Consider the following 25,555-nt stretch of genomic DNA (forward strand, 5'->3'; position numbering starts at 1 on the left):
GCATAGCATGCCCTAATGAGAAAAAGCTTTGTTCAGGTGCTATTCTGTAACGGGTGCTGCTTACCTGATCCTCCTAGTGTTGGTATCAGAATCCTGATGAATGTGCTAGTCAGAACATACACAATTCTTCTTTTGTAATACCCACAGAGGTTCCTAAACTTGGAACTTAGTCAGTATAAAATAAGAATTAGCTGAGATTAACTTAAACCAAAAGATATGATTGTGGTAGGATATATATATTCAGGCTTTTTTAATTGAAAGCCTAATTATTTTTGCTGCTTTTTCTATGTGATACTGAAAGAAAGGCATGGGGAGGGGCAGAAGGAGAGGGAGAAGCAGGAAGCCTGAGGTGGGACTCAATCCCAGGATCATGGGATCCTGACCTGAGCTGAAGACAGACACAACTAACTGACGGAGCCATCCGGGTGCCCCTAAATAACTTTTAATATTTTTTTCTACTTGGGAACATAGTAATTTCTTTTTTTTTTTAAAGATTTTATTTATTTACTTAGAGAGAGAGAGAGCACGCGCAAGGAGGGGTGGGAGAGAGACAGAGAATCTCAGGCCAACTCCATGCTGAGCACAGAGCCCAAAGTGGAGCTGGATCTCACTACCCTGAGACCATAACCTGAGCAGGTGCCAAGAGTTGGATGCTTAACTGACTGAGCCACCCAGGTGCCCTGGGAACACAGTAATTTCTAAAATGGGAATTACACTTGTTCACAATGGCAAGCATAATAGGGGAGTCCTCTCTATTATGTAAAAATAAAGACGAATGGAATTAAAAACTATCTGAATTAGAAAGGATTTTAAAATCTTCTAGGCAAAGATAAATTCCATTTTATTCCTTTTTTTTTTTCTTTCCCCATCTATGCTTAAATCCTACCAGGAATACTGACATCACAAGTTACTAAGAAAGCTCATGTCATTTCCATCGTATTTATGATAATATTTCAATCATTACCTCTATCCTAGAATATGAATTCATCAGGACTTTTCTATGCTATGTAGGATATTTGTATCCACAAAATCTCACAACATTCAAATCTGGAAAAAAAAATTTGGACACACAGTCCTTTCTGTGTTCCTAATATTACTCCTTTAGGTTTCCATTTTTTAAAATCAGGCTAAAGAGTTGCCTTTTATTCTCTACCAGGTGAAAAACACACCTAGAGAAAAAATAACCTGCCTTAAAATCAGATGACAGCATGTTACTCAAGCAAAGAACCATGCAATTGCCTAGCAATGGTAATTATAGACTGCAATATAGAAATTAGTATTTGCTAAGCAATGGGAAATTTCATATGTTAAGCTGTCATAACAGTAGGTTTTATTATTAGACGATGTTGTAGTTTAATGGGCAAACTTTGGACTTAGTGTTAAAAGGTCATAAATTAATTTTATAATTGGCAACCATCTTGCTTGTGATTATGGACAAGGCACTTAATTACTTTGCTCCATCATCTGTTGAAATATGAATACTCAGATTTTTAAACGACAGAATTGCATATAAAATAAATCCATTTACGTTAAGATACCATTATCTGGGTAGGATCTTACTTTTAGGATTATTCAATCTTCCTGGGCCTGTTTTGTTTTTTTTTTTCCTTTTCCTTAAAATGGAAGCAACAATAGTACTTTACCTCTTTGAGCTGATATGAAGAATAACTCACATAAGATAATGCTTATAAATCATTTAACAAAGTACTTGATACCAACTAATGCTTAGTGAATATTAATCTATGATTATTACTTATTATTTAAAATGCCCTGCAAAGGATGAAACTTTTTCTAATGCTGAGGATAACTGTCAAGATAAACCAAGAGTTCTGATTACATTTCTACTGTGAAGTAAAAAAAAGAAAAAAAATTAAGCCATGAAATTATCCTTGAAATAAAAGTATAAGGAAACAAATGACTCATTAGAATATATGAAGTTTATATTTACATAAGAGGCTTTACAACTGATTTTGAGCAGCATGGCTTTTCTCTAAAGTCTCATATTTTTCTCTGTGGCCCTCGAAAAGATCTGCCAAATAGTAGCACTAGTTTGAAATGCTATTTTGAAAACCATAAATAATGTAGGCTTCTGGGAAAAATAAAAAGGGTGCAATTACCTGTCTATTCTGATGGGGGGTAGTAACTGAATATGAAAGTATATATACATAAAAATATTATATTTCAATAAGAAAAACAATAACCCTAAAACACATTTTTAAAAATACACTATAGATTCATAAAGGCAAATAGAATTTGAAAAGCCACACAGCACAAGCACTTATTTAAGGCTTGAATTATTTCTGGAACATTCTTGATAGCCAGTCATTCAGCCCGTGTTTATATACCATCAGTGACTGGAAACTTACCACTTTCCAAATCATCTCATGTTGAAGTGAGGCACGAGAAGCACAGGTTTTTGGAGTGGGACACACTGGATTTATATTCCAGCTCAGCCATGCGCAATGAATATCTTTAGTAAAAAAAAAAACCGTGGTGCTGTCTTAGACTCCTCATGTGTAACATGTGGGCGATGGTCTCTACCTCTGATAGCTTTCTGAGTTAACTTGGCGAGGCCAGTTGTTTAATGAATCATGAAGCCAGGTGTTGCTGTAAAGGTGTCTTGTAGATGTGGCTAACATCTACCATCAGTTGTCTTTAAGCAGACTTCCCTCAATAGTGTGGGTGGGTCTCATCAACAAAAACATATCTTGAGGAAGAAGAAGCTGTGCCTTAAGACTGCAGTGTCGACTCCTGCTGAGTTTCCAGCCTAGCCTGCCCTACTGGTTTTGAACTGATCTGACCTCATTATTTATCAGCTCTCTCTCTCTCTTTTGTGTTCGCTCAATAGATGGATAGATGATAAGTAGATAGATGATAGATAGATAGATAGATAGATAGATAGGTGTTTTAAAATTTTCTAAGCAAAGATAAATTCCATCTTATTTTTTTTCCCAACAGGATTGACACCACAAGTTTCTAGGAAAGCTTACAGCATTTCTGTTGTGTTCACAACAGTATTTGAAGCATTACTATCATTACCATATATAGGAATATATTATATAACACATTTTATATAACATATAAATTATAGATATATAAATTTATATTATGTATATAGTATGTACTGTAAATTTATATAATGTATATAGGCTATATAATATTCTATTGGCTTTGTTTCTCTGAAGAACACTGATTGACAGACTACCTCATAGGACTATATCTTCGGAAGAGAAAAAGGTACTCAATAAATATGAGTCCTCATGGCCTCTTTTCAAGCATTATGTGAACACTGTTTTCCTATAGCTTCTCTTGTTAGTCAAAGTTCTAACAGTAAATGCAGTGTATATAATCCTATACTGGATCTTGTGCTGGTACTATAAATAATATGACTGGGACCACTGACGAATTCAATATGGGCTATAAAGTATTACCCTTAATTAATTCACTGTATTTATGTAAGAGAATATTCTTGTTTTTAGGAAATATGCACTCAAGTGATTAAAGGGTACAGGGCCATGACATATGCAACCCACTCTTAAATGGTTCTAGAAAAAGATGTAATGACTAGAGGATTATAAATCAAATTTGGTAAAATGTTAACAATTGTTAATTCTTGGTAAAGAAGACAGATGAATTCTCTGTACCATTCTTTCAACTTTTCTGTGTGTTTAAGTTATTTTTTAAATAAAAAGTTTACAAAAGAGGCAAGAGAACAAGTTAATAAAATGACAAAAATGGACCCAAACCAAAGCCTTGGCCTTTTTTTTTTTTTAAGATTTTATTTATTTATTTGAGAGAGAGGGCAAGAGAGTACAAGGGGTTTGCAGGAGGGTGGAGGGGTAGAGGCAGAGGGAGAAGCAGACTCCCTGCTGAGCAGGGAGCCAAACGAGGGGCTCCATCCCAGGGGACCTGAGCCAAAGGCAGAAGCTTAACCAACTGAGCCACCCAGGAACTCCCAAAGCCCGGGTCTTATTAGCACCTTTCTCAGAACACCTGAACTACTTTGTTGTTGCTGACAGTACCCTTTGGTGAAGCTTCAAGGCTTTAGCCTGTCAGACTTACTGATAATCCTGTTCCTTACAAACCGACTAAACCCAGAGCCACATTCAAAGTCGGAAAGGGGGTTCAGCATCTGACATGATCAGAACCAAGCTTGAAGACGCCCAAACATTCAGTCATTCTTCCCTCACTGGCTTATCTTTTCATGTGTGACTGATTTAGCAGTAGTTTTAAAACTGAATGTAGTTTAGTAACATTTAAACTTAATCTGTTTTTTCTTCAGCATGCTCAAAATTTATCTATCATTTCAAAATGCCTCTAAGTTTGGGCTTGTTAGAGCTTCTTGAGTGAAACGAGGCACCAAGATAAGCCAACAGGCCCCATTTGATAAGACACCTGGGAGAACCATTGACTGTGGGGCATTGTAAGGAGGTTGTCAACACATTACTTGAACAGTAAAATGTTTCAGAGAATGAACTTTACTCAGAGGATTACTACGAAAAGTTACAACTTCCAGATCAATTGTCTTGCCATTTTCTTTGATGCAACTACTTATGACCCACCCAATAGAAAGAAGAGGTCATGCAGATCTTGCTGTTTTCAGAGCAAAACTGGCACCTCCTAGATGGCTCTCAAAACTCAGCTTCTTAGAAAATGTACATTTGGTTAGAGGCCCTGCAGTTTCAAGTCCAGCTAACACAGAGCTGACAGGGGTTTGCCTATTCTCTACCTCAGAGTTCTTGCTACTTCTCTCTCCCCTTTTCTTGATATCTGGTTGTCTGTGCTCACTCGATATACCGGCAACCCAACCAGAAAATCAAAACTCAATATGGTTCAGCTCCTTGCTCTCTGCCTCTTCAGAAACTACAAGGACTTAGGTAAGACTGTCCATTGGCACCAGCAAACCGCCTCCTGACTCAGTCATTCCTGTCCTTTGTGCCCCGAGTAAGCTCTGACTGCTATTCACGCCCACCTCAAAGCAGCTCACGTGGCATCATTCCACACCACAGGACAGCCACGAACATCCGAGAATAGAAAATAACATACTAACTGTGCCCCTCTGCACATCTATCTGGGGCAAACCTATCACCAGAGAACAGAGGAGACATTAAAGAGCTGTGTGATTCATGTCTTCAGAGTGCAGAGAGGAACTGCAGAATGGGTTCTTCCAGATTTCAAGATGGTGCAAAAAGTCCTGTTGATGTAGGGTGAGCAAGACGTGACCTTCATAACCGTACCTTTTCTGCTACAGCTAAGTTGCAGACTGTCTTAGTTTCTATTTCAGAGTGAAGATGCTTCAGAAGTCTCTGTTCTTTTTTGTTTTTGCTGTTCTTGATGAAGCATTTAAATCCATTAGTCTACCAACCTTTTGCTCCTTTCAAATCTTCCTCATGTTTCACCTAATCAATCCTACATATGGCTGCCTAATTTGTCTTCCCTCATTTTACTCCTTTGCTTAAAAAAATAAATAAAACTCCCAAACCTTCACATGCAGAATGAATTTCAGACTCTCTTATCTAGGCTTTAAGGTTCTCTAGAATTTGCTATGACCACCCTTCCAATAACTTACGTCCTGCCCTCTCACACTGGTTTCCCATGCCACTCTAGACAAACCATTTCATGTGTTTTCCTCTAAATACACCTTGGCTCCTCCACCTGGGGGCCCCTGCTGGCAATCTCTAGCCTGCAGTGTCATCTTAACCCCCACCTGACAAGGCCCAGTTCCCATGTTTCCTCTTTTATGAGCTCTTCATGATTACTTCAGACATAAGCTCTTCCTATTCTGTATTTCTAGAGTAGTTCCCACATGGCTCCATAACCCATCCTCCCACCATGGACTCCAGGGCGTCCCAGTTTCCTTCCAGGGCATGGAGTCCAGCACGGTGTCCAAGAGCAGAGGCTGTAGACCCAGAGAACACAAGTTCAACTCTTAACTCCTTCACTTCCTGGCTCAGGAACTGAGCAAGTTACTTATTAATCTTTCTGTGCCTCAGTTTTCTCATTTATAAAATGGGGATTTAAAAAGGTTCCCATTTATAGACAAGGACTAAAAGTGTTAACATTATAAAAAGCACTTAGACTAACGCCTTACAACACAGTATCTACCATGTGAGTATCCACCAATATTAGTGTTACTTGTGCACATCCCCACACATACAAATGCAATAGTGCTTTGCATATAGGCACTCTAAAGTTAGAGGTCCAACAAATACCATAGAAATTCAGGCAGCTTTTGAAGACATGCTCTTGATTTTCTATAGTAATTCCTCTTATGCACTTACAAAAACCGATTTTTTTAAGAGGAGAATGTCTGGTTAAACACTTCCTTGGCTAAAGATAAATAAAATTTTAAACTAAATTATAAAAAAAAATCTGTGAGGTTATCTGAGGCAAGGATTGGAGACTCTTATAAGATAGATACTCAAAGTCATGCAGGAAAACTTGGTGACATATAACCCTAGCACAGAGTTTGCATGACATAGCTAAGAAGATAAAATATCACCTTGCAGGTCTGCAGGTTATTACATTTATTGAGCTGGGTGATTTCATAAGAAAGTCAATATGCAGGAAACCAGGGGTCCTAGATTTTATTCCTGATTTACCAATGAGTCCACTTTTGAGTATAAGAAGATTCTCCACTAGCCTAAAATAAAACTGTGGTGATATTTTTTCCAAGGCATTTTTCTGATTTGTAAGATAATGTATATCAAATTGACAAAAGGCTATAAAGTTAAATCACATTATTACATTTTAAATCGATTGCCTTTACCAAAAGAATTACAAGCACATCAGGTCAGGACTACATAACCACTGAACTCATAGTTTTCTACCTGTCAAACTGGAATTACAATACACTCTTTAGGCATTACGCCTCAATATCTGGAAAATCATTTAGCACTGATTACTACATTCTCTGGTTATACATCATCTATATGGAGGGATAATTTTGAATCCATGGTTTGGTGTACAAGTTCTGAGTGATTTTCTCCACTTATCTGTCTCATCTCAGCTATTCACTTTCTCACCCACAGCCCCATGTAGTGGGCACACAGAAGTACTAGAACTTCCCAGAATGCACCCTGTTCTTCCCAGCCCCTCTAACTCTGCTGTCATGGCTAATTCCCACACATCTTTTAAATTGCCATTCCAATGTCACCATTTTCTCCTTTCTTTCTAGATTTTTCTGAGCAGGGTTAAATATGTCCAACTGTTATGTTTCTGTAGTGCCATGATCACACCTCCATTTTCGAAATACTATTACAATTTCTAGTTCACGTCTACTATTTGATTTAACTGTGAAGCCCCAGAGGACTGGGATGTGGACGAATTCACCTCTTGGTCTACTGTGTCCAGTACAAAGTCGGTCTTCAATAAATATTATTTCAATGAGTGCATGGATGAATTTCTTTCTCAATGGAACATTAAGCTTTCTGTCCATGTTAATCTCCTACAGATTCAATATATCTTACTTTTATATAAACCAAATCTGTTTTAATTTTCATTTAAAATGAAATGACATCCATTTATACTTTTCAGAAAACTTTCTTCTTCTCAAATCCCAAAGTCTCCCCCAAATTACTTAGGGTTTTATGGACAAAGTGAATGCTTTCATGTTTAATATTATGATCTTGCATTTGCCAGCAAATTAAGTTTTCTGAATTTCAGAACCATCTTTTTTATCGATAATCCCTCCCCCGTGTCCACCCAATAATCACAAAATATTCGCATACGTACACAGTCCACTGTACTGGAGTACTTTCTTCTCCCCAATTTCATTAGTGTAGCCAACCATCGATCCACTCCCCAATCCATTCATCCATGAAGCTGGCAATGACTATTACACATTTATTGTCTATTGGGCCCTGAGCTCAGGGCTAGAGATCCAAGGATTAAAAAGACTTGCCCTCACAGAGCACACAGTCCACAGAAGACAGGCAGGCCAAATAACAACCACCACAACAAAAGAGAACACAATGAGTTAAGTCCTACTAGAAAAGAGTGCGAAGGACAAAGGATGAAATGCAGGAAAGCAGGGGCTCTCTCTGATAGTTTGTAAAGAAAGATTTGAAAGACTTCAAATGCCATACCTCTAAGGATCTGAAGATACCTGGTGTCACCCAAGATCATCCTCTCCACTGACTTTAGCAAAGGAACAGGAACAACATCCTAACCTCTCCACAGAATCTCTCAGTTGTTCTCAATTATCATCAGGAAGCACTTTATCTGAAACCCACAGAGCCCTTTCCCCCTCGGCTAGCCTGTGGGGTGATGAAAACATGGGAGCCGAGCCTATCAGTGCCTGTATCAAGCCACTGAAAAAGTTGTAGCCCATGAGTCATGGCTCTTTTCATGTGTTTCCAGATCTGTGGGAGGAGAGGCCTTTGGCTGGCAGCACTGGCAATCCAGCACCTATGATCAACACTGGGGGAAAGAAAGACGCTGGAGCCACCAGGAGAGCTTCATAATCCTCCCACCTCCCCAAAGTGTGCATATCCCCAATGCCACCACCAGACCATGCCTCAAAATAGCGTGAGAGCCCAAACCCACATTTTCAAAAAAGGGACAAATAAATTAAGCTTCTGCCACCCACCTCCCTTATGTGCAGCTAAGGAAAATCAAATGAAATAAACAAGCAAATTAGCAGCTGGTAGGTGAGCTTCAGATCACGCATATGTTTTGAAGGCTCTGCCAAAGGGTTCTTCCTAAATTGGATTTGTTCTGTTGGGAAGATAATTATTAGTAACCATACTACTAATATGAATGCCTAACATCTACTGAAAGCTTACTGCGTACCAGACACCATGCTCACAATTTCTGTGCATATTCTATTCCGTTGTTAGGAACTTTGCAAGGTCTGACTATTGCCCAGACTTTACAGATGCGGAGTTTAAGGCTCAGAAGGGCCTAACCCATTTGCCAAGGTTCACATGCGCAGTAGGTAGCTGAGCAGATTCTATGCCCATTAATGTCTTATACTTGTTGCTCGTAAACAATATACTTTGCTAAAAATGAAAGAAAATATATTCAGGTAGGATCATTAAAGCATGGACGTTGTTCCCCATCGTGAGTTGTTAAGCAACCTATAAAGTCATGTGATGTTTTTGCGATTTAGCAACAAAGTCCTCTTGACCTAGTCATTTCCCCCTTGCTCTGTATTTGTAAGAAGGAGTCGCAAATACTTAGGACTTCTGAGTTGATTAATCACAGAGGGAAAAATAATTTTTCCCTATTGTTCCGAGTTTGTGTAGGTCATGTTTTAGTCAAATTACTACCCTTACATACACACATTTACAAATGCCCTTTATCTACTAACAAATTAGTTTTATATTAGTACTTAGCATAATTTAGAAAGAATTTTCCATATTTAGAGAGGAACAAATACTTTCAGTGTCTGTTATCAGCAGTCTATAGGGTTCCCAATAAAGAAAAACATAGTTCTTTAAATAAGTAAGAAGTGAGAAATTGGGTATCTTTCACTTAACAGTTATTACTCTTCCTCAGAGATAACAGAATTTGTAAATAGCATATCTGCAAAATATTAAAGAAGCTTGAGTGGAAGATGATTTAAATAGCTTTAACCATTCTTTAATTTCAATTGGAAATCTACCAGGAACCAGTCCTCTAAGGAGATCACAATGGTTTCAGGTGGGCTAATAAGTGGACCCGGAAAAAGCCTTCCCCATGGTGCTCTGAATGGTGAAAAAGAAACAAAGTAAAACATGCCTGTACTCATTCTGATGCCTTCTGTATCTGGGGGGCTGGAGAGAAGAGTGGGATCTCCAACAAAAACCCTGAAGCCTTTAACTCAGGGTGCCCTTCAGCTGGCATCATCATCATTATGACCCAGGAGTTCTTCAGAAAGTGGGATAACAAGCCCTATCTCAGGCTTTCTGAATTAGAATCTGCATTTTAACATAACACTCCGATGGTTTCTAAGCACCTGACGTTTGAGGAACACCACTCCAACATGCTCCATCGCAGTCTGCTCTAAACACCTGCCATGTGCAGCAAGGGCCGATCGACAGCCGAGCACAACTGCAGTCAACTTTCCTGAACTTTCCTGCATCCTTCTCCTTCTCTCCTCATGTCGCCAAATATCAGAGCGCAGTCTACGAACCCTCTAGTTTGTCTCACACATCTCCCTCGTTCTTCCTTCTCCATGAAGTTGCCAAGCTTATTCCTGCTTCCGGCCTCTGTAGTTGCCGGAGCTCCCGTGCCACCCAATGGCTCTCTTCTTTTCAATAGTCAGGTTTCAAGTTGAATATCTCTCCTTGAAGAGCCTCCCTGATGACTCCCTTCCACATTTCCCTGAATTTGTCTCTTCATTCAATTTACAATCCCTGAAGATATTTTATTTGCACACTTTCTATAAAAGAACAAAAACAACCTTTAACAATGGCCTCTCTTCCTTTCTTATTACCTTTTCCCTTTATTCCCCCTACTTCCTCGGCTCTTGAACCTTGACTAACAAATGGCAAGATTTATAAAAACAGCTTTCAAAAGAACTGTTCTAGTGTTGCTGTTGTTGTTGTTTTTGGATGGTCACGTAACAATGACCCTACGCAAGACGGCCAAGGACAAAAACAACCTCCAACGATTCCAACAAGAAGAACTAGAGTAGCTGCAGATGAAACTGCTCTCTGAGCCAGACCACAGGGACAGGCACCCCTCTCTTCTCCTCACCCTGTAAAATCCCCACTTGGCTTTGATCTGGAGAGTTACCTGGTTTTCAGGTGCTCCGGATGCACATTGGCTGATCGAAGGTTTCAACCTCTCTTGGAGTCACTTGAATTAGTTTCTTTTGACATCATTCATATATGTCTCCCTCCATTAAAATGTAAGCTTTGTTTGGTCCTTCTCTTCAGGGTCCATCTTTCTGGTTCCCCACCATCATGAGAACTTCAAATAATGCCTCTCGGATCGTAGGTGCTCAATAAATAATTTGTGGGCTGACTTTTATTTTAAAAGGGAAACCAGCTTGTTCCTAACAAGCTATACAATTGGTTCTTGCCTATCATGGGAGCTATCACATGTCCCCTTGCTCCTTGGAAACACTGCTTATTTCATACACCTTAGTTATCTTGCTCTTCAATGCAGCCCTATTTACACTGGTTTTGTGGCCTTAAGTATTGTCTAATCCTGTCAGTGGAAAAAGCATAGTGGTCCTTTTGTAAAGACAAATGAAACAGGGCTAAAATTTACCACGCTTGAAAAAGGGAGCCACAAAAACTATCCAGAATCTTCCATTCAGGGACAGTGGTCACTTAGTGTTTTGGTAACCAAGCCCCTATTAGTGAGCATTCTTCCAAAAGCTCTCAGATACCCTGGAGCCCAAGAAAGTCAGTGAAGGTCTGCACAGAAAATTCCAAGCTACCAATCAGAGGAAGGAGGACCCCAGATTGAATTCTACCATATTGTGTCCATATTGCTTTGCTCCTTACTATTTCAGTTAATTAACTCCTTCTGCAGAAGATTTGGGTAGGGTTGTTACTATGACTTTGGGTAAGCAAGGGTCCCATCGGTCCAGGGAGGGGAAGGAAACACCTTAATCCCTTGGCAGCAGTTACACCTAAGTGAGTGGTTCCTGGCATTGCGATTCAGAAAGAAAGCCTGACAAGAGAAGCTATGTGATCTTTCAACATGACCATGTTTAGACTTACAGGCCACTTAGCAAATGTGCCAGCATGGTTATTATCCCCCTACCTGGAGAGCAATGGACAAAAAGGAGCTCCATTTTCCTCCAGATACTAAGTCCCATCTGATGGCAAACAGACTGAGCAGGGGCCAGACTTGAGCTACAGAGAATAGTTAAGAAACCATTATATCAATCCCGGAGCAGAGAGGATGGGGAGAACTGGATATATTTGAGAGCTAAAGTGGAGTTCCAATTAATATTTACTGTAGATGATGGTATATATGGATATATTTTTATAATTCATGGTACTGTATTACCTCAGTAACCAAAGCATAACAAATTAGTTCTAACCATAAGTATCAAAATAATGTTTCCGAGATGCCAATTTATTTTCAGCCATTCTCTCCTCTGTTCCACCTCTGCACCTTATGCAAACCTCTATTGTATTATTCTAAGGCCCATTTGTAAGAGTACATTTACAAGAGTAACTAATGTCCTTTTAGGAGGATTTTTTTTTTCTTCCGGAAATTTGCAAATGTATGACTAATGTTTGGGTTACACTGACATCCAGATATATTTGATAGCACATCCTCATTTTTTACTGAGTTCATAAATAACTCGGAAAACTTCCTTCATTATAAATTAGAAGAAAACCACATGCATAATGCTATCTGAACTGCATATTGAAGATTTTTCTTCACTTGCCTCTTAAAATTGGATTTATCTCCCAATTATTTCCAAATTCCAAGACAAATTCACACACAATTATATTAAAATGCAATTTCTTTGTAGGCTATTTTTGCTAGGTCAAACAAATTCATTCATTAAGGAGTGCGATTAAATCAGTTTTACATGAAACAGTAGGAAGTGGTCGCAGAGTAGCTTGCCACCCTTTTTCAACACCCAACATGGGATGGTGCTTCTTTGTTCCAACCAACTTCAAGATTTTCCAGTTACTCCTGCTCTCTTTCCCCATGGTGGGTACTTCCCACTGTAGCTCATGCCCTTAGTGATTCTCACGTATATTCATAGTATATTCATAGCAGTTTTAACAGGGTCCTGGAAACTAATTATGTTAGCTGCTCATGGATCTTTAGAGTAGATAGACAGTTTCTCCTCATTCAGCTGTAGAGAAAGCCTTTATCGATTTCCTGTCACTGTGGGTATCTTCACCTCTAGACCCCCAGGCATGTCTATTTCCAGTTCAGAATGCTGGTCCTGGGTCCTCTGAAGTCCATTTTCTAGGTAGAACAAGTCAAGCCTAATTGTTCCACCCCCATGATGGCCCTCTTTAACTTCGGTCTCCTCCGTCTTCAACACTTCTTATGCCTGCCTCATCCTCCTTTATAAAACCTATTTCCTTTCTCCAAAATGATCTCCTTTAACCTTAAACTTTGCTCTGAAGTCACGAGTGTGTCTTCTGTTAAAGTACCACACACATTATCTCCTATAGCGTTAACATACCAAGGTGAACTGCTCAAGTCAGATTCATCACAAGGCATTGAAAAAAAAAATTGAAAATTCCAAACCCGTGACTTCAAAAATATCAGGTAAAGTGAATATCATTAAAAGAATGGATTTCAAGAAGTGAGAGACCCACCATTCATGTTTTTTCAATCTGTATATAGCATGGCATCACTATTTTATTCAAGGAAATAGAACAGGATGGGAAAAATTCAAGGCTGCCCTGACGTGAGGGAGGACAGGGTGCTGAGCAGAGTGCAGTCAGGAGAGGGTGGCCACATGCGGCAGTGGAATGTGAACTGCACAGATCTCATCTCAGATCGGATCAACCGTGAATGCATCACGGTAGGTAAGTTACTTAAACTCGACAAGCTTCGGTTTTGATTTACGGAAAATAAACATAATACTTCATAGAGATTTGAAAATGAAAGATAAAATATGTAAAGAGATTACTGCATGGCTATGGGTCAGAGGGATTTTACTATAAAAAATTCTGAAAACTTCACATCAGGAACCTGCTATTTTTGGATTTTTTAAAATAGATTTTATTTAGTTATTCATGAGAGACAGAGAGAGAGAAGAGAGAGAGGCAGAGGCAGAGCAAAAAGCAGGATCCCTGAGGAGCCTGGAGACCGATGTGGGATTCAATCCCAGGAACCCCGGGGTCATGACCTGAGCCAAAGGCAGATGCTTAACTGACTGAGCCACCGATGCACCCTATTTTTGGATTTTTGAATGTGATGCAGCTACAGGCTTTTTAAATTTTGGCCCTGATTCCCACTTCTTTTCTTTTGTTTTTTTTAAGACTTTATTTTTTCCAGAAAGAGAGAGAGCACAAGCAAGGGGGTGGAAGGTACAGGGAGGAGGAGCAGAGGGAGAGGGACAAGCAGGCTCCACCCTGAGCACAGAGACCCACTCGGGGCTCGATCTCAGGACCCTGAGATTTTGACCTGAGCCAAAACTCAGAGTCAATCATTTAACTTGATTGAGCCACCCAGGCACCCCCTGATATCCATTTCTAATCCAGTTGCTCACCATCCTCTCTTACTGTACACAGAGCTACAGTCATAATGCCATGTTAATGGTTTCCCATACAGACCAAAATACTTCCATGTCTTTGCCCATCTTCATTTTCAGCACTGCCTCTCCCCACTACCTTCATCTCTCCTTGTAGATCTAGATCCTGACTCATGATTTCCCAGATTGCACTGTGGTTCACTCAACTCACCTCTCTCTAAATATCTGTTATGTATGTAACATGCTGCTTGCTGATACCCTCTTTTGGGTCTTGCCCCAAGTGTTTTGAGACATCACCAAAGGGAGTCAACATGGACTCAAAACTATGAATCGTCACTACGATACTCTTCTATTCCTCTTCCCGTCTTTGTCTGTAACACTGACAGTTCAGTTAGGTACTGCTCTTTCACTGATCACTGATGCCTCTGCGTGACACCTGGGATGCTTCCAGACCCTCCTCGTTTGAATGATTAGCTGGTGATTGGCTGCACCCTCCAGTTCCCCAAACCAGACGCTATTTCTGAGGCAAAGCAGGGGGCAATGCTTCCAATCCTTTTTGTTATCTTCTATTCAAGGATACAAACTTTGTATCCACTATTTTATAGACGTAAGAGTAATATCTCATGAATATGAATATATTCCACAGGAATTTCAGTTCTATGCCACTGTTCTTCATTTCTCTCTAAAATTCTCATGTGAGTCAGTCGTGAACGGAAATGCTATGCTGGAGACAAAATTCAACCAGCTCATCACATCACTCTGCTCTTCTGATGACTAAGCCTTACTTACCAGGTCAAGTTTGTCTACTGATTCTCTTCCTTTAGATTGTTTCTTCCTGGGGCCCCTCCAGTTTTCAGGCTCTGGCAGCTGCCCAAGAAACTCATGTTTTCCCAAATATGAATTTCCTGAATGGACCTAGCTTAACACATAATCTTAGAACACACTATATTCATATCATTTATGATGTCTGTTTCACTCTAAATCATTTACTCCTTCAAGTGGTAATTTAATCTTTTATGTTTTGGTCTTGTCTCTGCATCTAGATTGTAAGTTCCTTTTAGGACAATGAAGGGCATATCACAAGCTCTGAGAAGCAAAGCACTATGTTATGACATAGTAGATATTAATAAATATTTTCTGAGCAATTTTGGGGGGAATGTTAAATGAAATGATAAACAGAATTTCAGAAGATGTGGATGAAAGGCAAAGAATGCACATCTGGAGATGATATGAAAATAGTGTGCAGAAAGCGCTCATTAATTCAGCAAACATTTATTGGGGAGCTATTAAATGTCATCACTTCATTAGTCACTGGACTACAATGTAAATAAGACACGCCAGTGCCACAAGGAGATCTCAGTCTAATCTGTTCCAGGTATAATTTTTTTGCCTTAATGACTATAACCAATATAAACTTAGGGGAGTATGGGAATATAAGCATGCAAAAAACCCAAGAATGTTAAAAGGTTGTGAATTTCAGTTCTTACAAATAAACACGGGGTACTATCAATGAAGTTATTAGATCACATAAAGATCACTTTTGTGTGATCTCCTTTCTGTATAGCTACTACTCACAAGTTTGTTTCAAGTAAGACAATATCCCTTTGCAGAAGAGGACGGCTCAGACTAAGGTAAAAACCTGGAAGTTGTTTAGATACCAGGGTGATCTGAATGGTCGGTAATGCTTTGGGGCAGGTCTTTATGTATCCAGTAGCAAATATATTGTGTGTTCTCCTCCATTCAAGGAATGAAAGAACTGGGTCATTCTCCTTGCAAGCGATGCTAAGTGGGTAAAGGTAGCATGCTGGGCCAGTGCCCAGTTTTCTGTAGTGACTTTTCTATTTGATTAACTGCAAAATGTATGTTTTTCCTGAAAGCCACTTGGCCAGTGCCTAATTCTTCCCTGGGATAGTCAGACCTTGAATTGACTCACATTAGACTATTAAAACCCAATAATTATTTGGTTATACAACAACAACCTTAGCATTTCTTTCTTTTTTTTTTTTTCATAACAACATTAGAGAAACAATATAACATTTATTACAATTATTTAAAATGGTCTTTTTCAAGAATTTCATTCATATACAAAAATATCTAATCTGACCTGCAAACTCTGAAAAGTAGCTGCTTTAATTTCTTTTTAAACAGGGGGAGTTACTGAAAAAGAAGGTAAGGGGACAATGGATGCATGGGCAGAAAAAGGTAAAATTTACAAATACGCAGAGCACACTATAAATGTCACTCTTTGCCAGTAGGAAGATAATTTTATTTTAAAGCATTAGAATACAGTGTATAATTTGGAAATACTGGCAAAGAATTTTACTTCTGATGTTTTAAATGTAATATTCAAATTTGAATTTTCAGTCTAATTGATTTCTAAAGTAAATAAGAGAGTTCGTATCCTTTTGTTTTGAGCATTAAAAGCCTCAGTTGACTATTAAAATACATCCACTTTAGTAAAATGTCATATGCATATTCATTCTTTCATCAGTTCATTAATTCACTTATTCATAAATACATATTAAGGGCCTGTAAGGTGTCAGGCTTTTTTTTTTTTTTTTTAACTCATTCAATTATCATCATCTCCATTTGTCAGGGTCCCTTTTAGGGGTAAAGATTGCCACAATAGGAAAGAACCAGTACCCAGCCTTAAGATGTTTATAGTCTGGTGGGAAAGGGAAACAGAGATGTGGACAGAAGCTAAGACAGAGGGAAGTGAAATCACAAATGAGAGTGTTACTAATGGATTTATATTATCCTAAGGCAGATCTAGCAGATACTTACATTCACTTCTATACATCTGGCATTACTTGACTCTGATTTGTAACAGATTTGTTTCTAGGCTTACATTGTAAATGCCTCCCTTGTATATTCAAACCTTAGCAACTGGGTTTCTGTGTTTGGAATACTCCTGTTCGAACCTGTGATGATTTTCTAATAAGAAACAAAAGGCCTTGTGAAAAAGGCAAGCTGACTTTGCTATTGATCTTTGTAATCCAAGCATTTGAGGGAACTTCACTGTCCAGTCTCAGAATTTCACTTCAATCATGCCCGTGATTAAATCTCACAAAGCATGCCAGATACAGAGGCCAGCCACACACTCGCCTGGGTGGAATATGATTAGACTTGGCAACTAGGAAGGTACTTAATGCAATTACCTTCTGATTCATTAGAGAACACAGTTTGAAACAGTCATTTCCAAGATATGAGTCTCTTTAGTAGTAAATGCATCATATTGACTAGAATGAGTTATGGGATATATTTTACGTGGGTCAGACAACTATAGCTCATGGATGGATGTTATGCAGAATTTAGGACAAATGAGATCAAACTATAATTTACCATTCCTTTCAGGACAGTTTTTTTTTTTTTTTTGAAAGTTCTCCAAGTCATGTCTTTCAGAAGTTTCTGGCTTCATTAAGAATTCTATTTGATGAAAGATCAGATGGAGAAAACCCCTACCCATTCTGCTGATGAAGCATGTTTTCATTCTGCTGCAAGCTCATCCAGGAAACAGAACATTATTTTTTTTCAATGAAAATTATAATAAGTTAGCTTAAACATTATACTATGATAACTGTACTCTCTTGGTTTACATCAGACCAGATTTGATAAATGAATTGGTAGCAACTATATCCAGGAGATGTTCAGAAGCAGGGTAGGAGAATTTCTACTGGAGGATATTTCCTGAGCTTTAGAGCCTAGCTGAATTCCAGTACCACAGAATCATGAAAACTTATTTAAACTCTTACAACTTTTCCGTGTATTAGTTTTCAATGTACTTTGAATTGCTCATATAAATACTATCATTTTTATGAAATCACGTTTTTGAGCCACATTTCAAAACCGTTTGCAATAGATCCAGTGCTCCAGACAGAACTTTGTTTTGAATCCTGATAATTTACATCATATTTGGCAGCCCACATCATTTTTACTAAACATTCTAGAACTCACTGTTCTTTTCAACCATCCCATAATGGCATTTCAGCTAAGTAAAGGCAAAGATGAGTAGGGTTTGATTTCCAGTCATCCAAACTGACAAGGAATTATGTGACTTAGTCTTAATATAATTGAGAAGAAAGGGCTTACGTTCACTTACACATGCCAGTTCTGTGAGATACAACCATTCTGGGAAAATAGGAGTAAGTTAGAATTGGTCTCTGCCTGAGAGGACTCATATTTAGCAAGAGAAACAGATGTGGCAGAAGTCTGTTCAAGGAGTCAAGGACAAGAAAGAACCAGATATACATGAGAGGGGACAGCAAACACTTGCAGTAACAATCAGACCAAATACAGTGCATGCATAGGAGCGTGTCTCAAGATATAAAAGGTGATACATATGATACATTAAGAAATACGTGATTTATCCTCAAGGTATGAGAATGACATGTTGCGATTTACTCTCAGCTGTAAGTTTGACTGGGTGGCAGACAAAACCAAACAAAGGGAAACATTAAAAGACTATTGTGGTAAAGCATTTTTAAAAGCGAAGATAATTCTTACTCTTTCTATGAGGATCAGCTCTGGATTCACCCCCTTCATCAAGCTTCCCCGAGGCCTCCAGCCCACCAGGACTTTTTCTTCCTCTTAATCTCTGTTGTTTCTGTCTTCCACCCAAGTGCCTGCCTGGCACTAACAGAACTCTGCCTTCTTTCTTTTTTGATAAGGTTACATATCTGTGTTGCTTGGCACTGGTATCATAAACTCCTTGAGGGTAAAGTTAATATTTAAGAGTAGTGGGTGTCTTTAATCCATGTGGAGGTGACAGCAGACAGAAGTGGGTGGAAACTGTTTCCTCTGATCCAGTGCCCACCTCCAAAAAAGACTCCCCGGAAGAGTCTCCTGATGATGGTGCTAATGATAAAGCCTAACACTATCTGGCTTTGGCTTCATCATTAGGGCTGCATTGTGAATGTGGAAAATGTAGTCTGTGTGGAGCATTCTCCTCCCAAGAGTGTGAAAGTGAGGTTACCCTCTGAGAAGTAACTCGGTGGTAAAAGGAAAATGACAATGCCTTTCTGCTTAAAAACAGGGAGGTGGAGAACAGTGTCAAGACTTTGCTGTAATGAAAAAGAAAGTTATAACCTCATTGATGGCAGTGACATATCTAGAGAAGGGATGTTATTGAAGGTGATGGTATGTTTGGATTGAAACACGGGGAAGCCCAAAGGTGTGTGTGTGGGGGGGGAAGGGGGCAAAAATGCTAGCTTGCTGCTAGGTGGGGGAGGAGAGAGAAAACAGGGGAGAGTATGTGTGTATGGGGTGGGGGAGGGGCAGAGGTGGAAGAAGTAGGAGAAGGAGGAGAATGAGCAGGAGGGGAAGGGAAAGAGGAAGAAGAGGAGAGCAGGAAGGAGAGAGAAGGAAAAAAAGGAAGAAAGGGAGGAGAAGGGGGAAAGAGAGGAAAAAAGACAGGAAAAAAAGAGAAAAGGGAATGAGAATTTATCTGGCCAAAGCCTATGTTCTTGACACCAGAGTTGTTATCTGTAGGAAAAGATGGTTCAAAATCATTTCCGTTCCTCTGACCAACAATTCTCTACTTATTCAGAAAGGGAGTAGCAACTGTGGCCGGCAAATCTAAACTCTTTCTTTCTGAGCCTGTCCTTATCATAAATCTCCCACCAGCAAAACATAATTGGCCACAAAACCCTTTGTACGTGGAACATAGCTCTCCAGACCAGTGTTCCATAGAACTCGGGTTGGAAAATGATCTGTTAAATCCCTCTAGCACTCTGTTAGGGGAAAGAAATGCTACATAGGTGAAAAGCAATATATGACTCAAATGATTTTTAATGTGGTTCTTTATGGAAATATTCAATAAATTATAGGTATATAAATTTGTTTTTTTTGTTTTTTTTTTTAAAGAATTTTTATTTGTTTATTTTTAAAGATTTTATTTATTTGACAGAGAGAGAGAGACAGCCAGCGAGAGAGGGAACACAGGCAGGGAGAGTGGGAGAGGAAGAAGCAGGCTCCCAGCAGAGGAACCTGATGTGGGGCTCGATCCCGGAAGGCCAGGATCACGCCCTGAGCCGAAGGCAGACGCTTAACCGCTGTGCCACCCAGGCGCCCCAGGTATATAAATTTGTATATGACATTTATGCCAAGAATTATATGTGAAGTCTGTATGTAAGTTTTTTTCTCTTTGTTGAAAAGGGGAAACCAGTTTGTTAATTGACATTGTTGGCAGCAAACATCTGTTCGGAATCAAGGCCCATCATAACACTAGGAGTAACGGGCACTCCAGAAAAAGAAACAACTCTACTTCTTAAGCGACTTTCAAATTCATGGAAAAGCAACATACACACATATGCAACAAGGAGAAAATGACAAAGTATTATAAAAATATATAATAGAGCATAGAACACGTATAATGGCATAAGGATTGGAACATTAGTCTTAAGAACAGAAAAACAGGATAATAATATAATGGGATTTCCCGCCACTCAGTGCAAAACCACCATGCACATTGTAGCAAGCGTTAACCCCTGGCAGGACTCTGGTTGACTGCCCGTTGAACCGCACAGCCCATCACGCCAGTGCTATTTCCCTCACCACTGTGCACCGCAGAATCCCTTTCCTTCCCACCCGTGGCTTCCCCTGCCCCTCACTGAGGGTGACAGCAAACTGCTGAGGGAAGAGGAGCATCTTGCCCTGGCTTGTTGCAGAAACCCACAGTCCAATCCTAGAAAGCCCTTTGCCAAAGCCTGGAAACCTTTATTCACCTCGGACTGATTCATTTTCCACACCCCCTCAATCAGTTTTACAGTCTACTTCACCTTCCCTCACATCTCAGCTGATGATCTAGAGCCTGCCTTTTGCTGACAAGACTGGGGACACTCCAAACCAAGAGTCTACAAAGCACAGGCCAGACATGCCTGGAATTGTCTCTGATTTATCCCCATTCTTCTCTCATGTGGTTTTAGGTGGCATGTTGTGAGATTAATCACAACAGTAAATTTTTAAAGTATTAGTTTACCATTTAAATGTAGTTTTAATTCTAAATTTTCATTTCAAAAGTAATAACAGTCTTTCTTATAAAATACATGTAACAAAAGGAAAGGTTAAAGGCATAATTACATATAATGCTTGATTAATGTCAGGGACCTTTAAAGACAGTCTCTGTGAGTGTATATTAGAGTAGTATTTCCAAATTAGAGAATTATGTCAACAGATCAGGATGATTTGTTTGCTACTGTAAGACACATGTTAATGTTTCATTTAGTGGCTTTCAATATGTTTTATTGATTCTAAAGACTATAATTTGGTATGAAAAACCATTCTGGTCATCTTGGGCTTTAAAGAAAATGCTATTCACCTCAATACCAAGATACCCAGCAATGTGATTATAATATAACCAATAACAGAAGGTTAAACAGGGCCCTAACTTAGAGTTATAACACCAACCGTAATTCCTAGACCTGCCATTATCCTAAGAAGGAAGTTGTTGCTATAAAAAGACTAGACCCACGATCTCCTCAAAGAGTCTAAAGAAGGCAAATGCTGATATAAGGAACTAATAATTATAACTAGCACCACAACAACGAACACTTACTGAGGGCTTATGAGGCGTGTCAGGCATTCTGCTAAGCATTTTACATCTCATTTCCTTCTAGGGACCAAGGGTAAAATATTCTGAAATTTGGCTGAAACAAATGAATGTCAGGGCAGAATTGCTACCTCTATAGACCATAAATAATAATGATAATGATGATGATAATAATAATAATAGTAATTTATTTATACTGTATCAGATATTCTGCTGAGTGTCTGATTTCATTTTATTCTCACAATTGTACCTGGGGCACCTTTTATGATGTGCATGTTACCAACTGGGAATCAGCTGTCAGATGATAAATAACTTGCCCAAGATCACAGAATTTTTAAGTGTCAGAGTTGGGAGTCAAATTCAGGCCTTACTTAAAGCCAGTGCCTCTACATGTGACATTAAACTTACAACCACAATTTGCTATAACCTGCCTCCTCAAAATACAAAAGGGTAGCTTGCTAGGATGGTAGTATTCTAGTGACTTCTATCCAGAGAAGTCCACACCCAATAGCATGGAAAGAGACAAAACCTTGTTTCTTTCCCCCAAGCATTTGAGACCTATAAAAACAAAATTTTTAAATTTGTGACCATGTGTAAAAGAGAACCATACTTTACTTGTAAAGGCAACAAGACTTCAAATAAAAGTTTTTTCTTGATCCTTTATTTTATATTAAATCCTCCATAACCCTAAAAAATTTTTGTCCTTATGTGATTTTAAAAAATCTGTTACTAAATGATGGCAGTATTGGAAGCCATGAGAGAATAAGACACCCTTGATTTGACGCTGGACAAGGGAACCAAATGCCACTTGGCCTCACTAACAAGAGAAAGATGTATTTCCTACTGTTAACACAGAAGTTACGATTTTGATCTGAAGCACAGGTTTTGATCCTCATTCATTTGTCCACTCATCAGATATGTTTATGGAAAATGTATGTGGCTCTGGAATTAAGGTCTTAGAGAAGAAAGACAAAGGCCTTGGTCTCAAGAATATTACATTTAGTGAATCATATCTACATTTCCTAAGCATGCATATTTAGAAAGAAATTCTTAGATTTTTCCCAGACTGTAAGAGAACTTCTCTGATAATAGCTGATTCAATCATACAAATTGTACTGAATCTGGTGTACTACTGGGGAGCTTTCCTACAATGGTAATTTTCAATAAAATAATTGGGGTGAAAGCCGGGCTGTGAGTTAAGAGTTTCCTGTAGTGGAGGTGTGAATGCACCCCAGCTCATTAGAGGACGGTGTCAAAGAAGGTTGGGCTGAAGTTCACTTTCATTCATCTTGTCTTCTTTGGACTCCCTTCCCCAGCTATTTTCCACTGCTGCAAAGTGTTCCCTATCATTTTGGACAAGTGTGCGTTGTGATGGAAAGGACATGATACTTTCAGCAGAATTATTTAATTAGGTTTAAGTAAGCACTATGTGCCAAGTAGGGTAGGTTTGCTTTCCAGCCATAAAAATGTGCCTACGATGCACGCTGCATTCCCAAGGAGAGAAACAGTGATTGATGTGATGATAAAGCGATGAAGGGAAGGATAAAGCCTGAGAGATAAAAGTCTCAAAAGGGAAATAAAGTAGGGTAGCAGCTGCCCCCATCTTAATTGAAGCATAAATTTCAGGAACAGGATCTGAGGTTTAATTTCAAGCACATACTGGTAGAGAGTTTAGTGTGTGTGTGTGTGTGTGTGTGTGTGTGTGTGTGTGTACCCGTGTATGTGATGAAAAACATGTAAGTGAAATTCTTTTCATCCTTTGTAAGAAGAGTTTTCAAACCATTTCTAAAAAAGGAAAAAGTTGCAAATGTAGAAGTTTACGGATTATCACTGAGAGATACTCATTTAGTCAGCATTTAACAGACGAACAGAATCCGTGATGATCGGAAGCCGTTCCAGGCACTGGTGACGCAGCACTAAAAACAATCCATTTCTGTACTCGCGGAACTGAATATTCTGAGTTTATCATTTCTCTCTGCACACACCTTCCTTGCTCCTACCCCCTCCCCCGACAGGGTCATTTTCTTTAAGCACAGATTCAACTACATCACATTCATACATATAGCACTGCAGCTGTGCGTGCAAAGCACCCCCATCCAGCCCCTACCTCTATTCTCTGCCTCCCGACTCTCCAGGGGCAAGCTTATCTTCTCCAAATTGAACATTTATTTTTACATCGGGGTGGCTTTGCCATACTGTGCCCCGAGCTTAGAATGCTGTCATGTCTATTTTCCATCAGTTAAAATCCTCTCCACTTTTTAGCTGTGCTGCTGAAATGCCTCCTAAGCCTCAAAGACCTTCTAATACTCCTGTCAGTTTTAATGGCCCTTCGTCTTAATTTCTGGATAATTCTGTTTGAAATTTATCATTAAACTTTTTAGTTTATCTTACCTAAAGTTGAGCTATTTACATGTCAGTTTCACTGTGTGAGATGAACTCAGGGCAGGGAGGGTTGTTGATTTGTCTCTGGACACTGAGTGCTTTACATGTGGTTAAAGAATGTTTGCAGAGCAAATAAATATGTAGCCAAATAGTATTTAAGATTCATACAAGAATTTTTATGATGGAATCAGCTGCCTCACTAAGTTCTCAAGGTTCTTTTTCCAGGAGACTTCAAAATAAGAATAGTTGCACAGGTAAGGAGGTCTCTTGCTCTTGGCAGAAAGTAAGGGACACATTGCATACATGGAGGCTACTGCTTACATTTTCCATGAACCACCTTGGAGACTCCATACCCCATTCCATGGAGCATGCTATTATCAGAAGTACTTTCAAAAATCTCACCTTCTATTTTGGTCTTTCTAGCTCAATATTGCTACTACATATAAGCATACAATAATGTAATCCTGAGCTAGGCAAACCTCTACTTTTAAAATGCTTTAAGAAAGAAAAATTGCTTCTAAGCTAAGGAACAGTACAGATTTTTATGGCTTTGCTATAAACTTCTGAGAAGCAGAACTGGGAAGCCTTGACACTGTTAACTTTATGGAGAAGCTAACATGCATCGCTGTAAAAAATGCACTGCCCTTCTTACAACAGAGAACAAAAATGAATTTAAAACTAATATAAACTATAAAGCTATAATGTATAAATTTTCTGTTCATTTTTAAAGAGTTAACCTTTAACTGGGAAAATAGATGAATTCACTGTCAAATCTTTTATGTTCGTAGGGCCCTTCTACATCGTATGTTTTCATACAGAACAGTGGAATGTACTATCTCTGTACCTCCTAGTCAACAGGATTCACTTCAAAAGACTGTCCAAAGAGAAAAGACATTATGTTTTTTTATAATACTCAGATCAAAAGCCCTTGTATACTTTTTCTATATTGACAACCTACACAGTTGAGAAAGATAAAGTATTCTAAAGAATAAGAATACTGATCTCACAGTAGAGGAGAGCTCTTCTTCATGACATGATAAATAACTGCTAATAATTGCATTATCACATGATTATCTTCCAAACGCATTTAAGTTTATCCTTTTTCTTTTTGTCTTTTTGTTCTAAGTCTGATGTTTTCACAGGCAACCCAATTTTGTTAAAAATATAGAAGTAAACAAAATCAGGATGAAATTTATTTTGGACTCAGAGACTAAGACTTAAACATTTAAGAATAGGTAAGTCTATCATGAAGAATTCTTGCCTTAATTATTTGCTTGATTCTAATGCTACAAGGCCTGGAAGTAGGTCGAGCTTTATTACCCAAATGCATCCTGCATTTTGATGTCCCCTTTATTTACAGACTAGCAGAATTCTTCCAAGTGTCATAACACACCTTGCCACTAAGTAGGACAACTGTCCAAAACTCATTTCATCAAGAAGGATTTCTGCCACGAGTCTGGTGATCTTCACTCCTTCTAACACATTTGAAATCTGTGGCAATTTGAGTTTTG

The sequence above is a fragment of the Ursus maritimus genome, unplaced genomic scaffold, assembly GCF_017311325.1.
Source record: "Ursus maritimus isolate PB19 unplaced genomic scaffold, ASM1731132v1 scaffold_17, whole genome shotgun sequence".
Lineage (NCBI taxonomy): Eukaryota > Metazoa > Chordata > Mammalia > Carnivora > Ursidae > Ursus > Ursus maritimus.